The sequence below is a fragment of the Schistocerca piceifrons genome, chromosome 7 (genome assembly GCF_021461385.2).
Source record: "Schistocerca piceifrons isolate TAMUIC-IGC-003096 chromosome 7, iqSchPice1.1, whole genome shotgun sequence".
Classification (NCBI taxonomy): domain Eukaryota; kingdom Metazoa; phylum Arthropoda; class Insecta; order Orthoptera; family Acrididae; genus Schistocerca; species Schistocerca piceifrons.
This window is the reverse complement of record NC_060144.1, coordinates 84,638,269-84,658,846: the sequence shown is the minus strand read 5'-3', so window position 1 is coordinate 84,658,846 and position 20,578 is coordinate 84,638,269. Positions and strand designations below refer to the sequence as shown.

The 20,578-nt window shown below is 44.1% G+C and overlaps 1 protein-coding gene across 1 annotated transcript in view; it reads right to left on the bottom strand.

The window, feature by feature from the left end:
* LOC124805452 overlaps positions 1 to 20,578 on the bottom strand; it is a gene marked incomplete at its 5' end in the record, with an annotated part of 688,368 nt that overhangs the window by 194,145 nt on the left and 473,645 nt on the right. The window lies entirely within an intron of this gene.

Genomic DNA, 20,578 nt, shown 5'->3' with positions numbered 1-20,578 from the left:
ATGGTAGAGCACTTGCCCGCGAAAGGCAAAGGTCCCCAGTTCGAGTCTCGGTCCGGCACACAGTTTTAATCTGCCAGGATGTTTCATATCAGCGCACACTCCGCTGTAGAGTGAAATTTTCATTCTAGAAACAACCCCCAGGCTGTGGCTAAGCCATGTCTCCGCAATATCCTTTTTTCCAGGAGTGCTAGTTCTGCAAGGTTCGCAGGAGAGCTTCTGTGAAGTTTGGAAGGTAGGAGGCGAGGTACTGGCGGAATTAGAGCTGTGAGGACGGAACGTGAGTCGTGCTTGGGTAGCTCAGTTGGTAGAGCACTTGCCCGCGAAAGGCAAAGGTCCCGAGTTCGAGTCTTGGTCCGGCACACAGTTTTAATCTGCCAGGAAGTTACAACAAAGACTGCCGTTTTATGAAAGAGCTATCCCAGCCTTCGATGAAGTTGTTTAGGGAGATCACGGAAAACTTGAATGTGAATGCTTCAACTGGGATTCGAACCACATTGCTCCAGAATACGAGCTCAGTGCCTTTATCATTGCTCTAACTTGCTCGGAGTGCGGTCTGATCTTGTTTTAACACGATGTACACATGTGGCATCTTGTGCCACTGTTCGCATTCAGAGTTAGATTGTAGGTCCTCTTTTACTGTATTAGCAAGTCAGATCTAAAAGGTGTCACGGACATAATTCTTCCAAAAGAACTATGCCGAGTAAAGCAACTGTGGTGTTCAAATCAAATTAATGGCAGAGGGCTACTTTAGTTAACGTAATAGCTTATAAGGCAGAAAGTGCATGAATCTCACGTTAAACTAGTATGGATAGGAGCAGTATGATAAACGCTTGGAGATCAACCAGCAGCTCAGCTTTATACAGGTTCCAAATAATATTAGACGAATGCCGGACTGGTTTCTTCAAAGATATCCTCATGGTAGAATCGTACCTAGTGATGTATGATAGCGGCAGCGTAAACAGGGCTTCAAATTATAATCTTTTTCTTGGCGTGTTTCTGAGATTCATTTACGCATGTTCAACGGAGCACCTTAAGTTTGTCATCAGAAGAAAAACGACAAATCGAATAGACAGTATACGTTCGAGAAAATAAATATGGATTCCCGCTAATGAAGATTTCGATGAATGAACATGTGCGGCATATTTTGAAACAGAAGAGATTAACGCGTAACATGTACGTCACACAGAAATGATAAAGATAGTGTAACTAACAGTACGTTGTGTGATGTCCTTAGGTTAGTTAGGTTTAAGTAGTTCTAAGTTCTAGGGGACTGATGACCATAGATGTTAAGTCCCATAGTGCTCAGAGCCATTTGAACTAACAGTAAATTAAAAACATAACGACCTCGAGCCGTATATTTTCGAAAATACTCCTAAGTATATTTCTTACTAGAAAGAGTAAAATACTGAGCCCCAAGTATCAGCTATGCTATACTAGCATCCTATATTATTTTCCTGAAGACAAAAGTGTGTCACTGGAGGGGGAGAGAGCTGTTTGTTTTACGAAGGCTGGGTAGTGATAAATTACTGATGACACTTCTATTCTGTGCTGTTACTGGCTGGTGACGAAAGATACAATAGCACGTGTTCTGACGAACTGTGTGTGGACACGTGGAACGCTTTGCTAACACAAGCAGCTGCGTGCCACGACATATGTGCGATACGTTCGTTGCTCAACGCTCGTTCCAACAGAAATAAACAATAAACTACACGGTTGGCTTTAGCCGTTGTTATTTTCTGCCGCGTGCATAAATCAACAAAACGCTTCTTGTCACATTTCTACTTACATAAATGTTCATTTCTTTGTCTTCATCTACCAGATCACCGTTTATTTCCTTACCTCTACTTCTCTCGCCAGTACTGTTGGTTCATTTTTAATCTTGTAGCAATGGATGTCAAATGGCTGATAATAAATTACGTATTGTCTTTGTAATACATACTGAGTCGCCCACAAAAAGATGTGACTGTCTTGTTCTCACAGTGTTCCTGCCCCTCGTTTGCACATATTACTTCGATTCATGATATTTAATGAAAGCTCGTCACGAAGATTTCAGAGAATTTTTACGTCCGACGGATTTTGGCTCTGGAGAATGACAGGCTGTTTATCAGTTCGAATATACGAGATGTAATGATTACTTATAGTGAAAAACTATCAACAAAATTTTTCGAGAATTTGAGAGCTTTGCCGGCCGGTGTGGCCGAGCGGTTCTAGGCGCTTCAGTCTGGAACCGCGCGACCGCTACGACCGCTACGGTCGCAGGTTCGAATCCTGCCTCAGGCATGGATGTGTGTGATGTCCTTCAGTTAGTTAAGTTTAAGTGGTTCTAAGTTCTAGGGGACCGATGACCTCAGATGTTAAGTCCCATAGTGCTCAGAGCCAATTGAACAATTTTGAGAGCTTTATTAAACTGGCGACGAAGAATAAACTGTAAGGTAACTGGTGATCGCTCGTCAAATTGAATGAAGCATGTCACGGAAAATATATTTCGTTTACTGTCAACCAGATTTCATCTCCTCAAAATAAGACCTATGGAAATGTGGCGTCGACGTAGCTGTGTCAGTTGGAGAACTGTGCTCGAACAGTCCACACGAGTACAGGCCACAGAATGTCGAGCTATTCCATCAGGTATGTGGAACTATGAAGGTTATAATGCGTAGAAATTGCTTGCGTTAGTAGAACTGTTCGTTTCGGCAGCTGTTACATTTGTGCCGAGTGTATTTCGAATAATAATAAAATGGCCTGGAACTGTTTGACATGAAGACATACGAGTAAATTTGTGTGGGAGTATTTCATTATACAGCCAGCATAAAGTTTTGGCGTTTTTGTTTCATGAAAACGAATGCTTTTTTCTTCTTTTTAAATAGCAAATATGTTTTACTTAGTCCTGTAATAACTACATCAAATATTGATATAAAAGTAAAAATTATGCACCATAAACATTCACGACTTATGCGTTCTGCGACTAATGGGGCGCACACCTGTTACAGCCATACTGGAGATGGTGTTCTGTTGTTGCTGTGGTAAATGTTGCACTGCGATACGCCACGGAAACTTACACTTACAGAAGATGTGGGAAAGGCCAGAAAGCAAGTTGAAACTGGATTTAAACTGTTAGATATGGTAATATCGCGTTACATAATTACGTATTGTCCAACAACGCCACTGATAAGGAAAGCAGTCCTCTACCTATACGTCGGTTTACATATCAGAAGCCTCGCGGGGTAGTCGCGCCGTCTCGGACGGCCAGGCACGATTCGCGTGGCTCCCCCCGTCGAAGGTTCGAGTCCTCCCTCGGCCATGGGTGTGTGCGTCGTCCTTAGCCTAAGTCAGATTAAGTCAGATTAAGTAGTGTGTAAACTTAGAAACTGATGACCTCAGCAGTTTGATCTCATAGGATCTTACCACATATCAGAAATGCTTTACCACACATTACTGCATTGGAATTGAAGTTCTGGACTGTGAACTGATTTACAAAGTCAGATTGTTGAATGTAGGGAGAACGATTCTTTCACTCACTTTTCTTTGTTACACCGAAGTGCAGAAAGAGAAATGGTTCAAATGACTCTGAGCACTATGGTACTTAACATCTGAGGTCATCAGTCCCCTAGAACTTAGAACTACTTAAACCTGACTAACCTAAGTACATCACAAACATCCATGCCCGAGGCAGGATTCGAACCTGCGACCGTAGCGGTCGCGCGGTTCCAGACTGAAGCGCCTAGAACCGCTCGGCCACATAGGCCGGCTGCAAAAAGAGACTGGTGTTAACACTGTACCTTAGCATACTAAATTCGTATGCAATGAAACATATCACTGATGCTGTAGGCGAGCCTAGAATATGTCACACTGAGCCTGCATTGTTCATAACTTTCTGTTGAGACAAAAATATATTCGACGTTTGAAGAATAGATGAAGTGAGTGTGTTCAGTCTGTCACATCTGGTGGTCCTCGTCATGAATGACAATTTGAATATTACGTGTTCACAGTGAATAAATGCAACATGTCTGAAAGCAGAAAATAAAAGAAAACTTAGTAAGTTTGTGAGTCTTTTGCATTTACTTGAAACTTTACACATTTGAAGATTTATTTAAAAAAATGGCTGTCATCGTTGTTGAGCAATCGCCGGCCAGTGTGGCTGAGAGGTTCTAGGCGCTTCAGTCTGGAACCGCGCGACCGCTACGGTCGCAGGTTCGAATCCTGCCTCGCGCATGGATGTGTGTGATGTCCTTAGGTTAGTTAGGTTTACGTAGTTCTAAGTTCTAGGGGACTGATGACCTCAGATGTTAAGTCCCATAGTGGTGAGAGCCATTTGAACCATTTTGTTGAGCAATCACAATGTCTGGCTACCAAACGGAGGAACTGTGTTCGATAACAATATACCACGAGAGATAATTGAAAATCCGGGAGCAACTGACCGTTGTCGGTAGCCGTCGTCCATTGTTGCTGTCGCCCTAGGGGTGGCGGTTATCGCTGAAACAACGGGTTTTCGGTTATACCGATCTTTTTTTCAACGCCATATTAGCGAACTATCAAGACCACTGAAAATTACCGCTTTCTGAAGTAACCGGTTTTCGGTTCTTTATTCCTATTATTTCCAGTAATAAACTTATAAATCGAACATGATGATGATGATGATGATGATATTGTTTGGTTTGTGGGGCGCTCAACTGCGCGTTTATCAGCGCCCGTACAAACTATCAATCTTCACTCAGCCACTTGCAAAGAAATCGAACAAATATTTTTTAAAAAAATTTACTCTCTCAGTTTTAAGACACGTAGAATTAAAACAGTAAATGGGCAAATAAAAGAAAACTTAATCCGTCCACCGTTCGCTGCTTTTCTCAAAAACTGATAAATGATTGACTACTACAAAAACAAATTACCAGTATTCTCCTTTAGAATATATATATTTTTAAAGTGTGTTCAAAAATCATGTTGTAATCGGTGAACATACCACTTTTTCGTTATTACGAATAGTCAATGCTAAATAGTGAAAACTGGTTTCGCGCTTAATTTGTCCGTTTTCCAGGGCTGCAACCAGATACAGGCGTGTTATGTACACAATGACAGCAGATCAGGTGCTTTCTGTTTTTATTGTAAACCTCAATGAACTGTTAAGTTTTCTCTATGTGGTATGTCACAAATTTGTTGTGGTTCCTCCTGTTTTCAACCTTTTAAAGTAAACGGAGCGTTGTACTTCATTGATGCCGCACTTCGTAAAAACTTCCGATCAGTTGGCATTCTGTAATCTAAATGATGTCCGACGATGACAGTGTGCAATGACCATACAGACCAGATGGGGCGAGTCTCACACACTGCATGTACACGCTTACGGTACCATCTAATAGGCCACACCACGTGGTAACAGGTACATTATCCACTCAGCAATGCTGTACCAATTCTGATTTCACGTTTTGTTGTTCGTTTCTGTCGACATTATTAATACAGTAGCCCTGATCACTTTTCCCATTTTCTATAACAACGCAACATTCCAAAGCAATGCACACTTTACTAATAAAAATTACTCGTTCTTCAAAACAGGTTTACTTAAAAACGGAAAAATTTAGTACTGCTGCTATGGCTAATTGATGTTTCGATTTTTTACCTGAAGATGAAATGGGAGATATGATACTGCGTGAAGAGTTTGATAGAGCACTGAAAGACCTAAGTCGAAACAAGGCCCCGGGAGTAGACAACGTTCCATTAGAACTACTGACAGCCTTGGGAGAGCCAGTCCTGACAGAACTCTACCATCTGGTGAGCAAGATATATGATACGGGCGAAATACCCTCAGACTTCAAGAAGAATATAATAATCCCAATCCCAAAGAGAGCAGGTGTTGACAGATGCGAAAATTACCGAACTATCAGTTTAATAAGTCACGGCTGCCAAATACTAACGCGAATTCTTTACAGACGAATGGAAAAACTAGTAGAAGTCGACCTCGGGGAAGATCAGTTTGGATTCCGTAGAAATATTGGAACACGTGAGGTAATACTTACCCTACGACTTATCTTACACAAGCTAGATTGAGGGAAAGACAAACCTACGTTTCTAGCATTTGTAGACTTAGAGAAAGCTTTTGACAATGTTGACTGGAATACTGTCTTTCAAATTCTGAAGGTGTCGGGGGTAAAATACAGGGAGCGAAAGGCTATTTACAATTTGTACAGAAACCAGATGGCAGTTATAAGAGTCGAGGGGCATGAAAGGGAAGCACTGGTTGGGAAGGGAGTGAGACCGGGTTGTAGCCTCTCCCCGCTGTTATTCAATCTGTATACTGAGCTAGCAGTGAAGGAAACAAAAGAAAAATTCGGAGTAGGTATTAAAATCCATGGAGAAGAAATTTTGGGGTTCGCTGATGACATTGTAATTCTGTCAGAGGCAGCAAAGGACTTGGAAGAGCACTTGAATGGAATGGATAGTGTCTTGAAAGGAGGATATAAGATGAACATCAACAAAAGCAAAACGAGGATAATGGAATGTAGTCGAATTAAGTCAGGTGATGCTGAGGGAATTAGATTAGGAAATGAGACACTTAAAGTAGTGAAGGAGTTTTGCTATTTGGGGAGCAAAATAACTGATGATGGTCGAAGTAGAGAGGATATAAAATGTAGACTGGCAATGGCAAGGAAAGCGTTTCTGAAGAAGAGAAATATGTTAACATCCAGTATAGATTTAAGTGTCAGGAAGTCGTTTCTGAAAGTATTTGTATGGAATATAGCCATGTATCGAAGTGAAACGTGGACGATAAATAGTTTGGACAAGAAGAGAATAGAAGCTTTTGAAATGTGGTGCTACAGAAGAATGCTGAAGATTAGATGGGTAGATCACATAAATAATGATGAAGTATTGAATAGAATTGGGGAGAAGAGGAGTTTGTGGCACAGGCTTGACAAGACGAAGGGATCGGTTGGTAGAACATGTTCTGAGGCATCAAGGGATCACAAATTTTGCATTGGAGGACAGCGTGGAGGGTAAAAATCGTAGAGGGAGACCAAGAGATGAATACACTAAACAGATTCAGAAGGATGTAGGTTGCAGTAGTTACTGGGAGATGAAGCAGCTTGCACAGGATAGAGTAGCATGGAGAGCTGCATCAAACCAGTCTCAGGACTGTAGACCACAACAACACCTGGTTATTAGTAAAAAAAAAAAAAAAAAGAAATGAACTGCTATAACCGAGACCAAACAGATACCGAAAAACTCCAGTTACTCAGAAATAAAATACCGGTGCCGGTTTTCCTTATCCTCACGTCACCCCACGAAGGATGACTGGTGCAAGGCACCGGGATCAAGAGTCCGTTCTGCTACACGCCCTCCTCCTTCCGACAACAAATACTCTCGTGATTAACAATCTCCGCTGCCCTTGTGTACAGCTCGCCGCAGTGTGTGCTCGTGGCAGCCAGGTCCTAAGTTATATCAAATCGAATCTGACCGTCTCCTGGCTGCAGGACGTCTTTCGCAAAAGCTGATCTGTGTCTCGCCGGCGAAAGGCAAAGGTCCCAAGTTCGAGTCTCGGTCCGGCACACAGTTTTAATCTGCCAGGAAGTTTCATATCAGCGCACACTCCGCTGGAGAGTGAAAATCTCATTCTGATAATTATAAAAGTTTCCACAATTTTCTCGAAACCCGACAGAAAACCCACAGAGATTTTGGCAGTATGTAAAGTATGCTAGCGGCAAGACACAATCAATGCCTTCTCTGCGCTATAATTAAATGATATCGACGACAGTGCTGCTAAAGCAGAGTTACTAAACACAGCGTTCCGAAATTCGGCTGACAACTCGTGAAGACTTCATATATAACTCCACTTCTGTCGACAGCAGATGCTCTAGACTTTGCACAAGCGTTTGTGAATATTCCCCACAGTTTCCTTCTCTTCAGTGAGAAATTGAATGACGGCACGTTGCTTGTGACGTACATCACCTACAGACGCCATTTTGAAACTGAGCTACAGCTACGCTATCTGTCGGAAGTGACGGAAAGTTGGCGCACACTCTGTAGACTTCAAATAATACGTACGTTACGTTTCGTATTCGTAGCATTGCTTTCGGCTGAGAAGGAAAAACTTGCGGTGCATTACTTTCTGTGCAAACCTAGTATATTTAAATTCGTTGCGCTGACTCGCTGTAACAAATCAACGGCACATATGAAAACCTCAGTAGAACAGTCCTCTCCGAGAATGAGGCATGCAGCAGTTCACGTAACAGCCCGCTGGCCACACGGCGACACTGCGCGAATCCGATGCGACGCGTGCAGCAGCTGCGGGGGGAGGGGGAGGATAGGAGGGAATGTGGGTGCCCGGCGCTAATGGCCTTCGCAGGCGCGCTAACTTGCCGCCAGATCGACGGGGGGCGGGAGGAAGTTGTTTGGGGTGGAGTGGAGTCGGGCGGCGGAAGCGCTAACGTGATTTACCGGGGCCGCACCTGCAACACCGCGGCGCGCGACCCCGTAAACACTGGCAGGTGCGAAATCTCGTTCCGCCGCTCGCCCGCCCGCCTTCCGCTCTGTTCCCGCGCCGCAAAAACCACCGAAGCGTGGTCGCCGCCATTCGCTGCCACATTCATTTCTCCATTTGCTCTTTTCGCGGCGCACTTACTGATTTGGTTCCAATAAAACTGCGGAATGCATATAACTAAGAGTTATAAATAGATGCTAGAGGGCAAATAACGAGGCTGTAGAAGCAAGCGTAACTAGGGTAAAAGATAGATGTCGCTTACAAGAAAATTAAAGAGAAGTTTGCACAAAAGAGAAGCAACTGCATGAATGTTAGGAGCTCAGACGGCGAACCCAATCTAAGCAAAAAAGGCAAAAGTTGAAAGGCAGAAGGCATCTAAAGAGCGTCTGTATAAGGGAAATGTACTTGGGGACAATATTGTCAAAAGGAAGCAAGTGAAGATGAGACGGCAGACATGATACTGGAAATAGAATTTGATAAGGTGTTGAAAGACTGCAGTAAACGACATTCCCTCAGAATTACTGAGATTCTTGGAAAGAGCCAGCCATGACAAAATTATTTCGCCTGTTGTGCAGTATATATGAGGCAGGCGAAATACGCTCAGAGTTCAGGAGGAATGTAATAACTGCAATTCCGAAGACTGGAAGGTGGAGATACGTGCGAATACTACCGAACCATTAGTTTCAGGGAGTACCTCAGGGTAGAAATTTTATTCGAGCCAAATTTTTTTATTGGCTTAAAAGTGCCTTACAGAGCCTATTTTCAAGGTTCATTCATATGAAGTGTGCAATAAATATTAAAATATGTTAAAACCGCGATTTACTGCATGGTTGTCTGGCGCATCCGAGCGCTCGAATGTAACCGATGTAATACTATAATAGTTACCGACAGAGTAGGCCTCCTATTAGTTTCGCATAGTATCACAGAAGGAATTAGTATAAACTAAAACAGTACTCTGAACAAGATTTCTCTTCGTAACATGATTCGTTTATGGTAAACAGACTGAAAGCATTGAAGTCTTGCGTCTGCTTAACTTGTCATTTCGCTAATTTTTTATACAAAGTAAAAGGTGAGTGCTTGAAAATGACTTAGAAACCTATTTATACAGATACAAAAGGTTCGAACAGTAATCCTAGTCGTGCAAAAAACGCTTCGATGGGTAAGCGAAAGCCAGTTAATAGATATAATTTCGTCAAAATGAGAGTGTTTCGATAACGGCAAAAAAAAGCCAACTGTATGGAGTTCGAATTGCTGATTATTGGTAAATTCAGTTTCAGTATGAAAAAAAGCAAGATGAAATTTTAAATGCTAGTTTTTCAAAGCAACATTTTTCAAGTTGGCGGGGTTGTTGTTCTGGTCTTCAGTCGAGAGACTAGTTTGATGCAGCTCTCCATGCTACTCTATCCTGTGTAAGCTTCTTCATCTCCCAGTACCTACTGCAACCTACATCCTTCTGAATCTGTTTAGTGTATTCATCTCTTGGTCTCCCACTACGATTTTGACCCTCCACGCTGCCCTACAATACTAAATTGGTGATCCCTTGATGCTTCAGAATACGTCCTACCAACCGATCCCTTCTCCTAGTCAAGTTGTGCCACAAATTCCTCTTCTCCCCAATTCTATTCAATACCTCCTCATTAGTTATGTGATCTACCCATCTAATCTTCAGCATTCTTCTGTCGCACCTCATTAAATATACATGCCGTCACGTCACACTTTTTTGTAACTTGTGAGTCTGCGTTGTTTTCTGTCCCTACGTACTGCGTTATACATCATCATCAGTTTTAGAGCATTTTTTTAAATTTTGTTCATAGCTCCCATGAGCCGCCCTCGCACTTCGCGAAGGTCTAGTAGCAGCCGCCATCGGCGAAGATCAGTTTGGGCTTCGGAGAAATGTAGGAACACATGAGGTGGTACTCACCCTAACACTTACACTGGAAGATGGTTGAAGAACGGCAAACCTACGTTTATATTACTGTAGATTTAGAGAAAGCCTTTGACAATGACCACTGGACTACAGTCTTAGGAATTCTGAAGGTAGAAGGGACAAAACACAGGGAGCGAAAGCTTATTTACAACTTGTACGGTAACCAGACTGAGCCGTGGCGGCTTTAATTTTGGCGGGCATGGAGCTCCACTGGCGCCACTAACTGCTTGGGTTGTCGATATCGATCCTGGTCGTACGTCGGTACCTAGGGTTTTTGGTCGATAGGTGTGTTGTTGGTTTTTGGCGCGGCCCTGGTGCTGACAGGTGAAGGGCACGTGGCCGGCAAGTTGTCGGTTTTGGGGGACTCCTGCTGTCCGGTACGGGCCTCGAGAATCGGCGAGTGGTTAAAGCGGTCGGAGGTCAGCTTCGCCGGCTGGGTTAAGGTCTGAAGCGGAGAGTTGCGGGAAGAACAGCAGCGCCGCGTGCAGTCTGGTCGGCAAGTTTTCGGCCCACTCTGCAAGCTTAAATTTTACACCACCTCGCGAAATAGGGGAGAGAGCGTCACTGAAATGATACAGGATTTGGGATGGACATCATTAAAACAAAAGCGGTTTTCGTTGCGGAGCAATCTTCTCACGAAATTCCAATCACCAACTTTCTCCTCCGGATGCAAAATTATTTTGTTGACTACTTTTGAAAAAAAAATGGGAGTGAACAGTGATCAATGTGTTACAAATATTTACTATCAAAAATAGTCTCGACCACAGTTTATTTATTACGGTGACCGGTTTCGACCACTAACTACTGTGGTCATCTTCAGACCAATGAATAAGAGCCTCCTTCCTCTGGAGAATCACTAAGAACCTCCTTCTGCTGGACCAGAGTCTGAAGATGACCAAGGTAGTGTTCGAAACCGGTCACCGTAATAAATAAATTGTGATCAAAACTGTTTCTGATAGAAAGTATTTTGTTGACGCCGACCTACATAGGGAGAAACGATCACCACGATGAAATACGGGAAATCAGCGCTGGTATGGAAAGATATAGGTGACCGCGCGCTATACGAGATAGGAATAAAAGAGAATTGTGAAGGTATTGATGAACCCTCTACCAGAAACTTAAATGTGACTTGCAGAGTATCCATGTAGATGTGGAGGTAGAAGACCGCAAGCTGGAGGCAATAACACACTCGCTTGGACTCCTGGAAGTCACTGCTGCTTCACACATGGCTGGAGTTAAGTGTTGTGTGTGTGTGTTTTTTTTTAAATGTTGCTTTTTATCGTAAGGCCACGTCTATGTTAATGTCATATTAATGCGCCTCCGAGTGATTGTGTGTGTGGTCATTGGTCAGTGTAACTGAAAATTTGTTGTTCCAGGCCATGTTTCTTGCATGTGTACAAGCATTCTCCGTTACAAATCGAGTTGATGAAACTGAATTTGTAACGTAGTCTGTCTCGAAGGCTTTGCACCCTTTTGTAGATGAGTATGTGCATAAAAACTGGATTTGCAGACGCTGACATTTCGCCCAGTAATTGTCAAGTAATTTCAAGGAGTGTTAAGCTTGTAACATGTACGTGTAGTCGCTTTCGCAATAACTCAGTATTGCCTACATCCTAGACATTCTCGTCTGTAGCCTTATTTGGGCAGACCACTATTCCCTTCAGATGTATGTTGGCAGGGTAGTTCCGGCAGTGGTGGATGTGTGTGATGTCCTTAGGTTGTACTCGTTCTACGCTCTAGGGGACTGATGACCTCAGATGTTAAGTCTCACAGTGCTCAGAGCCATTTGAACCCCCCCCCCCTTTTTTTTTTGCAGTGGACGACGCGTTCCTGTTTCCTGGGCCCGCAGCTGAGACGCGATTTCATTCTGCTTCGGCGACACTTCCGTCGTCGCACGACGTCTGGGTTGGCACGCAACCTGCCGTCTCTGCCAGCCGCCTCGTGTTTGCTCAAGTAAACTTTGATCGTTTGATAAATGTCCCGGTGGAGCGTCGTCAGTTAATTGGGAACGCTTGACAATATTGTGAATTCAGCAAGCACATAAGCTTTGAAGTGTGTTCTGCAAGTCCGAAGTTCCTCGTCTCTATACCTGCTCCCTAACTACTCGTTTAAGCCTTTCTTCCCTTATTGCTGCTTCCGGAGCGTGTTAAGTTTCAAAATCGTTTACTTATGTGTATGAACTGGTGAGTGTTTCCTTTTTATCCACAGCCATTAGCTAACGCCATTCATTGTAAATCTTGCCTGCTCGTTGCCTGTTGGCTGTGATAGTCGCCTGCTGTATTTACCAGCTAATCTTGTATTTTGCGGGACTGTATATCTATTCAAGGGTCATTGTCAATGCTTCTGCTGGCCGTGTACCAGTTGGGTGTCATATTTATATTGTATGCCCTCCGAGTTTTGCTTGTACTGTATTTTGGGGGAGTCTGTATTTTATTGCTTAAGGGATTTTATTAACACTTATAAAGTGTTAAGGGCTTTCTAACAGCCACTGTCGGTGGCGTGACTTGTTGTCCTTCCTGTATTTTGGGTGGGTCTCGTCTATTTGTTTAATGTGTTATCTGTGCTTGGAAATTGTTAATGCATTTACTGTCAGTCATTTGTAATTAATCTTAGTGATAAAACTCAGTTTTTTGAACCAGCTTGCAGCAGCACCTAGTTGTGACTTCTTACTTGTATTTGATGACTGTATGTTCCCGGTTTCAAGCCCTGTTTTTATGGTGCAAATTGTACCTTAATGGTACAAGTTTATTATGAATTAATTGATCCTGTTCAAATTCTTTAAATTATTGTGAGAGTTGTTATTCTTTTAACAAGGTTTTTAAATTGTAATTATAGTAACTGTTGTCAAGCAATAAAGTGTATTCCACGAAACAACGAATGACAAAATATGCGGGTCCACCTTCCTTTTTTTTCTCTTAAAATCATCCCAACCTTTGTAGTGAGGTATCACAGACTACAGTTATAAGAGCCGGACATGACACGAAAGCAGTGGTTGAAAATAGAGTCAGTCAGAGTTGTAATTCTCGCCGACGTTACTCAACCTGTGCATTGAGCAAGAAGTACAGCAATTGAAGTTCATACACAGGAAGTAAGAATTTTCACGTCTGCTTACGACATTTTAATTTTGTGAAAGACGGCCAAGTGCTCTCAAAAATAGTTGAATGGAAGGGCTAGTATCTTGAAAAGAGGTTACAAGGTGAAGATCAACAAATTAAAAACAAAGGCAATGGAATGTAGTCGAATTAAATCCGGCGTTGCTTAGCGATTTATATTAGGAAATGAAACACTAAAAGCAGTATTAGAATTTTGTTGTCTGGCCTACAAATTGACTGATAATGGCCGCAGAAGAGTGGATATAAAACGCAGACGCCGAATAGCAAGAACAGCAGTTTTGAAAGTTAGGCATTTGTTGACATCTGATATACAGGGTTATTACAAATGATTGAAGCGATTTCACAGCTCTACAATAACTTTATTATTAGAGATATTTTCACAATGCTTTGCGCACACATACAAAAACTCAAAAAGTTTTTTTAGGCATTCACAAACGTTCGATATGTGCCCCTTTAGTGATTCGGCAGACATCAAGCCGATAATCAAGTTCCTCCCACACTCGGCGCAGCATGTCCCCATCAATGAGTTCGAAAGCACCGTTGATGCGAGCTCGCAGTTCTGGCACGTTTCTTGGTAGAGGAGGTTTAAACACGGAATCTTTCACATAACCCCACAGAAAGAAATCGCATGGGGTTAAGTCAGGAGAGCGTGGAGGCCATGACATGAATTGCTGATCATGATCTCCACCACGACCGATCCATCGGTTTTCCAATCTCCTGTTTAAGAAATGCCGAACATCATGATGGAAGTGCGCGCTGTCGGTCTCCAGTTGTGGCATGAGCCAATTTTCCAGCATGTCCAGATACACGTGTCCTGTTACGTTTTTTTCGCAGAAGAAAAAGGGGCCGTAAACTTTAAACCGTGAGATTGCACAAAACACGTTAACTTTTGGTGTATTGCGAATTTGTTGCACGAATGCGTGAGGATTCTCTACCGCCCAGATTCGCACATTGTGTCTGTTCGCTTCACCGTTAAGAAAAAATGTTGCTTCATCACTGAAAACAAGTTTCGCACTGAACGCATCCTCTTCCATGAGCTGTTGCAACCGCACCGAAAATTCAAAGCGTTTGACTTTGTCATCGGGTGTCAGGGCCTGTAGCAATTGTAAACGGTAAGGCTTCTGCTTTAGCCTTTTCCGTAAGATTTTCCAAACCGTCGGCTGTGGTACGTTTAGCTTCCTGCTTGCTTTATTCGTCGACTTCCGCGGGCTACGCGTGAAACTTGCCCACACGCGTTCAACCGTTTCTTTGCTCACTGCAGGCCGACCCGTTGATTTCCCCTTACAGAGGCATCCAGAAGCTTTAAACTGCGCATACCATCGCCGAATGGAGTTAGCAGTTGGTGAATCTTTGTTGAACTTCGTCCTGAAGTGTCGTTGCACTGTTATGACTGATGTGAGTACATTTCAAGCACGACATACGCTTTCTCGGCTCCTGTCGCCATTTTGTCTCACTGCGCTCTCGAGAGCTCTGGCGGCAGAAACCTGAAGTGCGGCTTCAGCCGAACAAAACTTTATGAGTTTTTCTACGTATCTGTAGTGTGTCGTGACCATGTGTCAATGAATGGAGCTACAGTGAATTTATAAAATCGCTTCAATCATTTGTAATAGCCCTGTAAGTTTAACAGTTAGGAAGTCTTTTTTAAAGGTGTTTGTCGAGAGTGTAGCCCGGTACAGAAGTCAAACGTAGACGACAAGCAGCTCAGACAAGAAGAGAATAGAAGATTTTGAAATGTGGTACTACAGAAGATTAAATGAGTACATGGGATATTTTATGAAGAGATACCGAATCTATTTGGCAGAAAAGAAATATATGACACAACTCGCCTAAAGAAAGGGATCCGTTGATAGGATACGCATCCTAAGGCGTCAAGGAATAGTTGATCTGGTATTGGAGGGAAGAGTCGGGGTTAAAAACTGCAAAGGGAGACCAAGGCTAGACTACACTGAGCATGTTCAAGAGGGTGTAAGTTGGGGCAGACTCGAACTCAGCGACTTCGAATGACCACACGAAGGGTACTGTGAAAGGGTCGGTTAATTCCACATTCGAAGCCAGCAGCTCTGTACGCAGGTAACAGCATTGCCCGACCCTTGAGTCAACGGGGGTGGTGTTCGTGGCCCTAGCCGGAATCGTCGGTCGTCTCGTCGGTCCTGTGAACGACAGCTGCTCACTAACATCCGAGCGGGATCACAGTGTTTCGTTGTGTAGTTCAGTTTAGTCACCGAAGCGAAAAATATGGCAGAAAGTCACGTTCTGCGACCCGTTTTCAGCGATCGCTGTAATATAAATTTAACCTGCGATCGTTACGAATTCAGACCTTGCAGAAGAATTCTAGGAACTGAACAACGTGGACAGCGATGTTGTAAAAAATTCGTTCTCTTGAATTGTCTACAGCAGGCTGCGAGAATTTATTTTCGCACTCACGATCACATACCAGTTGCAGAACTCTTATAAAACAGTAGAATGTCATGAGACTCTTTAAAACAAAAGGCGATGCTGTGGATGGAAGACAGTCAGAGCTCATACGCAAAGAAGTAGATTGCTATCCGACAACCGTGAATACATTAACGGGGATGTGTGTTAAGTTTATGCGGAACAACAATATTACTCACGCTCGTTTGTGAAGTATGCCGAAACTCGCAAAATCCGCGATGAAGGTGGACAACTGCAAAAGACGAAGTCTTTGGCCTTGAATAAAGGTATGGAAAATCACCACGTTGGCTTTATTTAAAAACAGATTCCAGTCAAAAATACAAGTGTCAGCAGGAAGCTTGCCGAGTTTGACGTGCCACGAGCAGGTGTGGTAGAAGTTGCGAGTTCACGCGTGCCGCTTAGGAGGCGCTTTGGGAAGAGTTGCCGAATTCGAGTGTTTCGTTTTCGACCAGCAGATACAAGTTACCGAGTTCGAGCGAGCCGGTAGGCTGTAGTAATTACGCAGAGATGAGAAAGCATCCACAAATTAAAATAGCGCTGAGAGCTGCATCTAATCAATTTTTGATTGCAACAGTGTTTTGTTAGGGAAATAAAGTTTTTATGGTATACGAGGCTCATTACATGCCTCTATTGGTTCCTACATAACAACACGCAGAGGTAGAGGATAAAGGAAAAACATGCTATGTGCTGCCCTCTAAATACTGATTGACGTGTCTGTGCGTGTATATATTTTCTTGGGAAAACGAATGGCGATGTTTTGAAATTTTTGGACGATAGTATTTCTATTCTCCCAGTTTACAGTACGTCGTTTGTGAAGCACGTCCACTGTGAATTTTGCTGTGCCCATTAATAATATCTACCATATTGCTGATTCTTTAACACCCTCCAGGATAGCCGAGAGCGACAGAACAGACGACACCGGGTGGATCGGTGAATGTGCAAACAGCTACTGGCGAATGCCGTGATGTGATAGCGCTGGCGGAGGAGTGCCGGCTTAAAGCGGCGATGGTGGCGGTTGATTTTGACAGTGCTTTTGATAAGGTACGCCACAACTATCTGTACGCTATAATGGAACAAATGGGATTTCCAGACCGCTTTACTGGTCTCATTAGAAGGTTTTATGGGGGCGCACAATCCTTGGTACAGGTTAATGGGCGTATAGCAGGGCCCATTCAAAGTCGACGATCCATTCGCCAGGGCTGCCCTCTTTCGATGCTGCTGTTCGCGATAGCGTTGGAACCATTAATTGGGAGGCTAACCAATTCTCTTTCTGGGATGGAACTACGGGGCTACACCTTCAAATGTCGTGCCTATGCGGACGACCTCCTGCTGCTCGTTCGTTCTGAGGAAGAGGTGAAGACGGTCCTTGAACTGTTGTTGGACCACAGTGTGAAGGCGGGTAGTGCAGTGAACATGAACAAATCGGCAGCAATGCCGGTTGGAAGGGGCCTTACGCCGGAAGAAATCAGTCCGTTTCCCTATGTGCAACGATTCCGCTATCTCGGCATAGACTTTACTTCATCTGTAAAACATACTGCGGCAGTTAACTACCAACGTATTTTACAGACAACACGTACCATGGTCCGACAACATCTCCTACGGCGCCTTGATCCTTTGCAGCGAGTCGAGTACCTGAACACTTATGTGGTTTCTCGAATGGTGCATATTTTGCAGATCCTGCCCCTACCACTCACGCTCGGACGTCGACTTCAATCAGCACTAGGCTATTTCGCGATGATTGGATCGCCCCTCAAGGTGCGATACGAAACGCTCACGCTCCCTACGGACAAGGGGGGACTCGGACTTACGAATGTTCACTGCCGTGCGACGGCGCTCCTTCTAGCCACGATGTACCAGCAATGGCGTAGCGGGCGTGATTCCCTTACATCCCGCCTACTGGATCTCCTGGTTCCAGCGTCCCTCACACCTCCGGTGGCGGTGGGCAACATTACGCCACATTTTGCGCATGTCTCAACATTTATAGTGGAACTTAGTTATATCAGAGGCGAGCTTCCGCGCACGAGACCGCCATGCGCGAAGGATTTTTATGTTTGGCTGCTACGACGGATGAGTCGTAATGTCATTGAACTCAAACACCCCAGGTTGCATTGGCCGAAGATTTGGAGACATGTGCACCAAAAATTCCTTCCTACCTTCGTTCGGGCACTGTGGTTCTCTGTCGCCTGTGGCAAGTTCAACACCAACCAACGGCTCCATGCAACTGGACTAGTGGACACTCCACTATGCCCAAAATGTCACCAAGTGGATGACGACCATCACCGCTTAACTTGTATCGCGGTGGAGGACGTCTGGCTCCTAGGAAGGCAGATGGTGGCTTGCTACCTCCGTGTGACCCCGCAACAAATTACACCTGCTTCCTTCTTACATCCGGAGAGTGACTACTTTCCGGCGACTAAATCACAGTCGATCATCTGGATCAAAGGTTGGACGATCGCGTACCTCTATGGGGATGCTGCCAAGTCGCGACTTGACTTTTGGTATTTCTTGCAGCAAGCCCACAATGAGGTTCATAGATGGTCACACTATCGGAAAACCTTTGCCAACTATCCTCAGGCAGTCTTCCACGACCCCCCACGAAGTTGGAATGTGCCGGGTGCAGTCGGTGTGCACATTTGACAGCTGAGAATGAACCTCTCGCTTCTCTCACCACTCAATACGTAATGCACATACTATACGATGAAATGACTACATGTTCCTTTTAACAGAGTGATCTTTATTGAAAATAAATAAATAAATAAAACAAAACAACATCCCTGTTCCTTCAAATTTGTGATTTGTTTTAAAATGACTTTTTTCGGTTTTTTTAATTCCGTCCCGGGGGGTATGGGGTGGCGGCAGGAAGGGCATCCGGCCACCCCTTAAAATTAACCATGTCAAATCCGTACTTAACCCTGCCGACCCTGCACACAATGCGGCATACAGGCTACAGCAAAAGAAAGAAAAGAAAGATTGCTGATTCTTTAACGATGATACTATATACCGACTTAAAGACTGACGTTCCATCGTAACCTCACTTTCAATCAAGTCAGTACTGGGCCGTGCGTGGAATCGCCCTTAACACGGAACATTGCCACTTCAGTCGATCACTAGCTGGGATCCGAAGTGGCCACGTACCACCCTCTTGCAGCCGTTTAACGACCTCGACAATGGATGATGATATGCGGAGACAAAAGTTATTTCGATTTGCCAGCATTACCGTAAAGTAATTCGCCTTTCAACTCTTTTCTGGCAGACTGAGTCTTTCGCCTTGCCTCCAACCGACCTGCAAACGATTGTGCACCTTCTGCGGTACCTAAGTCCCCTGTTCATGTTGCCACTCGGCGCCAACAGATCGCGCAGCATGTAATTGAGTTTCATCAAGATGAAAGCACCGTGCCGTCGCCAGATCAGCAGCTCGTAATTACGCTGAATTGAGCTGTTTCGCCGAACTGCTGAATATGGTTCGGCGGAAAGGAGTATACAGTTATTAGTGATACGGTGTTTACGCATATTACGAGGATGTGCTGAAAAGAACTGCCTCCGAATTTTTTATTCTCTTCTCAATATCGGTTAAGGTGTTATATGTCACGGAAATGACTCGGTCAGCTTTCTCGCTGCGGTGTCGCAAGTTGCCTCACTCTGTCGCTAGAGGGCTCCGAATCGCAGCAAGCAACAGAGCGGTGTGTAACGAAATTATGCCGGTGCGTGCGGAACAGAGTGATGTAATCGAGTGTGAAATTCGAAGAGCGCGTCAACACTTGTAGCACCTTCACCTTCAGCACGACAATGCTAGACCACACAGGAGGGCTGCAATATCTACAACAATCCGACGCCTTCGTTGGATAGTTTGAAGACTGAAGGGAGTAAACTACAAGGTTATCAGTCTCTCTCACTTCTACAAGATGTCACACAGGTCTCGGATTAAAACCATGCTCCAAATGAGTCCTGTCACCCGAAATTCGGAGAAGGAACAAAATGCGTGTGAAACAGTAATGAAGAAGAAAAAAAGAAAGTAGCAAGCAAAAATTTAAAACATTAAGTGAAAGGAGAAAGCGGTAGAAGGTGTCCAAACCATATAGTACACGGGCTGGGCTGGCTGATCGCAAGATTAAAACAGGATGAGCCAGCTGCTCTGCAACACACTAAAATCTCCAGCCTAAACACACAAGGTAAGAAAAGTACACAGATGGTGAAAAGACGAACACCAAGTCAACAGACAGCACAAGAAGGAGCGAAGAAAAGTCGAAATACAGGTAGAGTGAGGACGTTGGAGATAAGCCGAGGCAAGAGTGAGTGATAAAAAAAAAAACCCTCTCGAATAAAAGTTAGAAAAGGTGTCGAGGCATTGTCACCCAACGCCATAGGGAGTGCGACAGGAAGGTGAATAGACGCCCTCAGGGATGCCAGATTGGGACACTTCTACAAGATGTGGGTTCACCGCCATCGATCAGCCTCCATACAGTCCTGACTTGGTCTCATCGGATTTTCATCTGTTTCCGAAATTGAAACAGCGCCTCTGAGGACTTCATTTTGATAGTGATAGAGGCAAAAAGAGGTGACGTTGTGGCTCCGTCAACAAATTCAAAGACTGTACAGGGACCGCATCGACAAACCGCTCTCTCTTTGAGAAAAATGCGTTCTGCC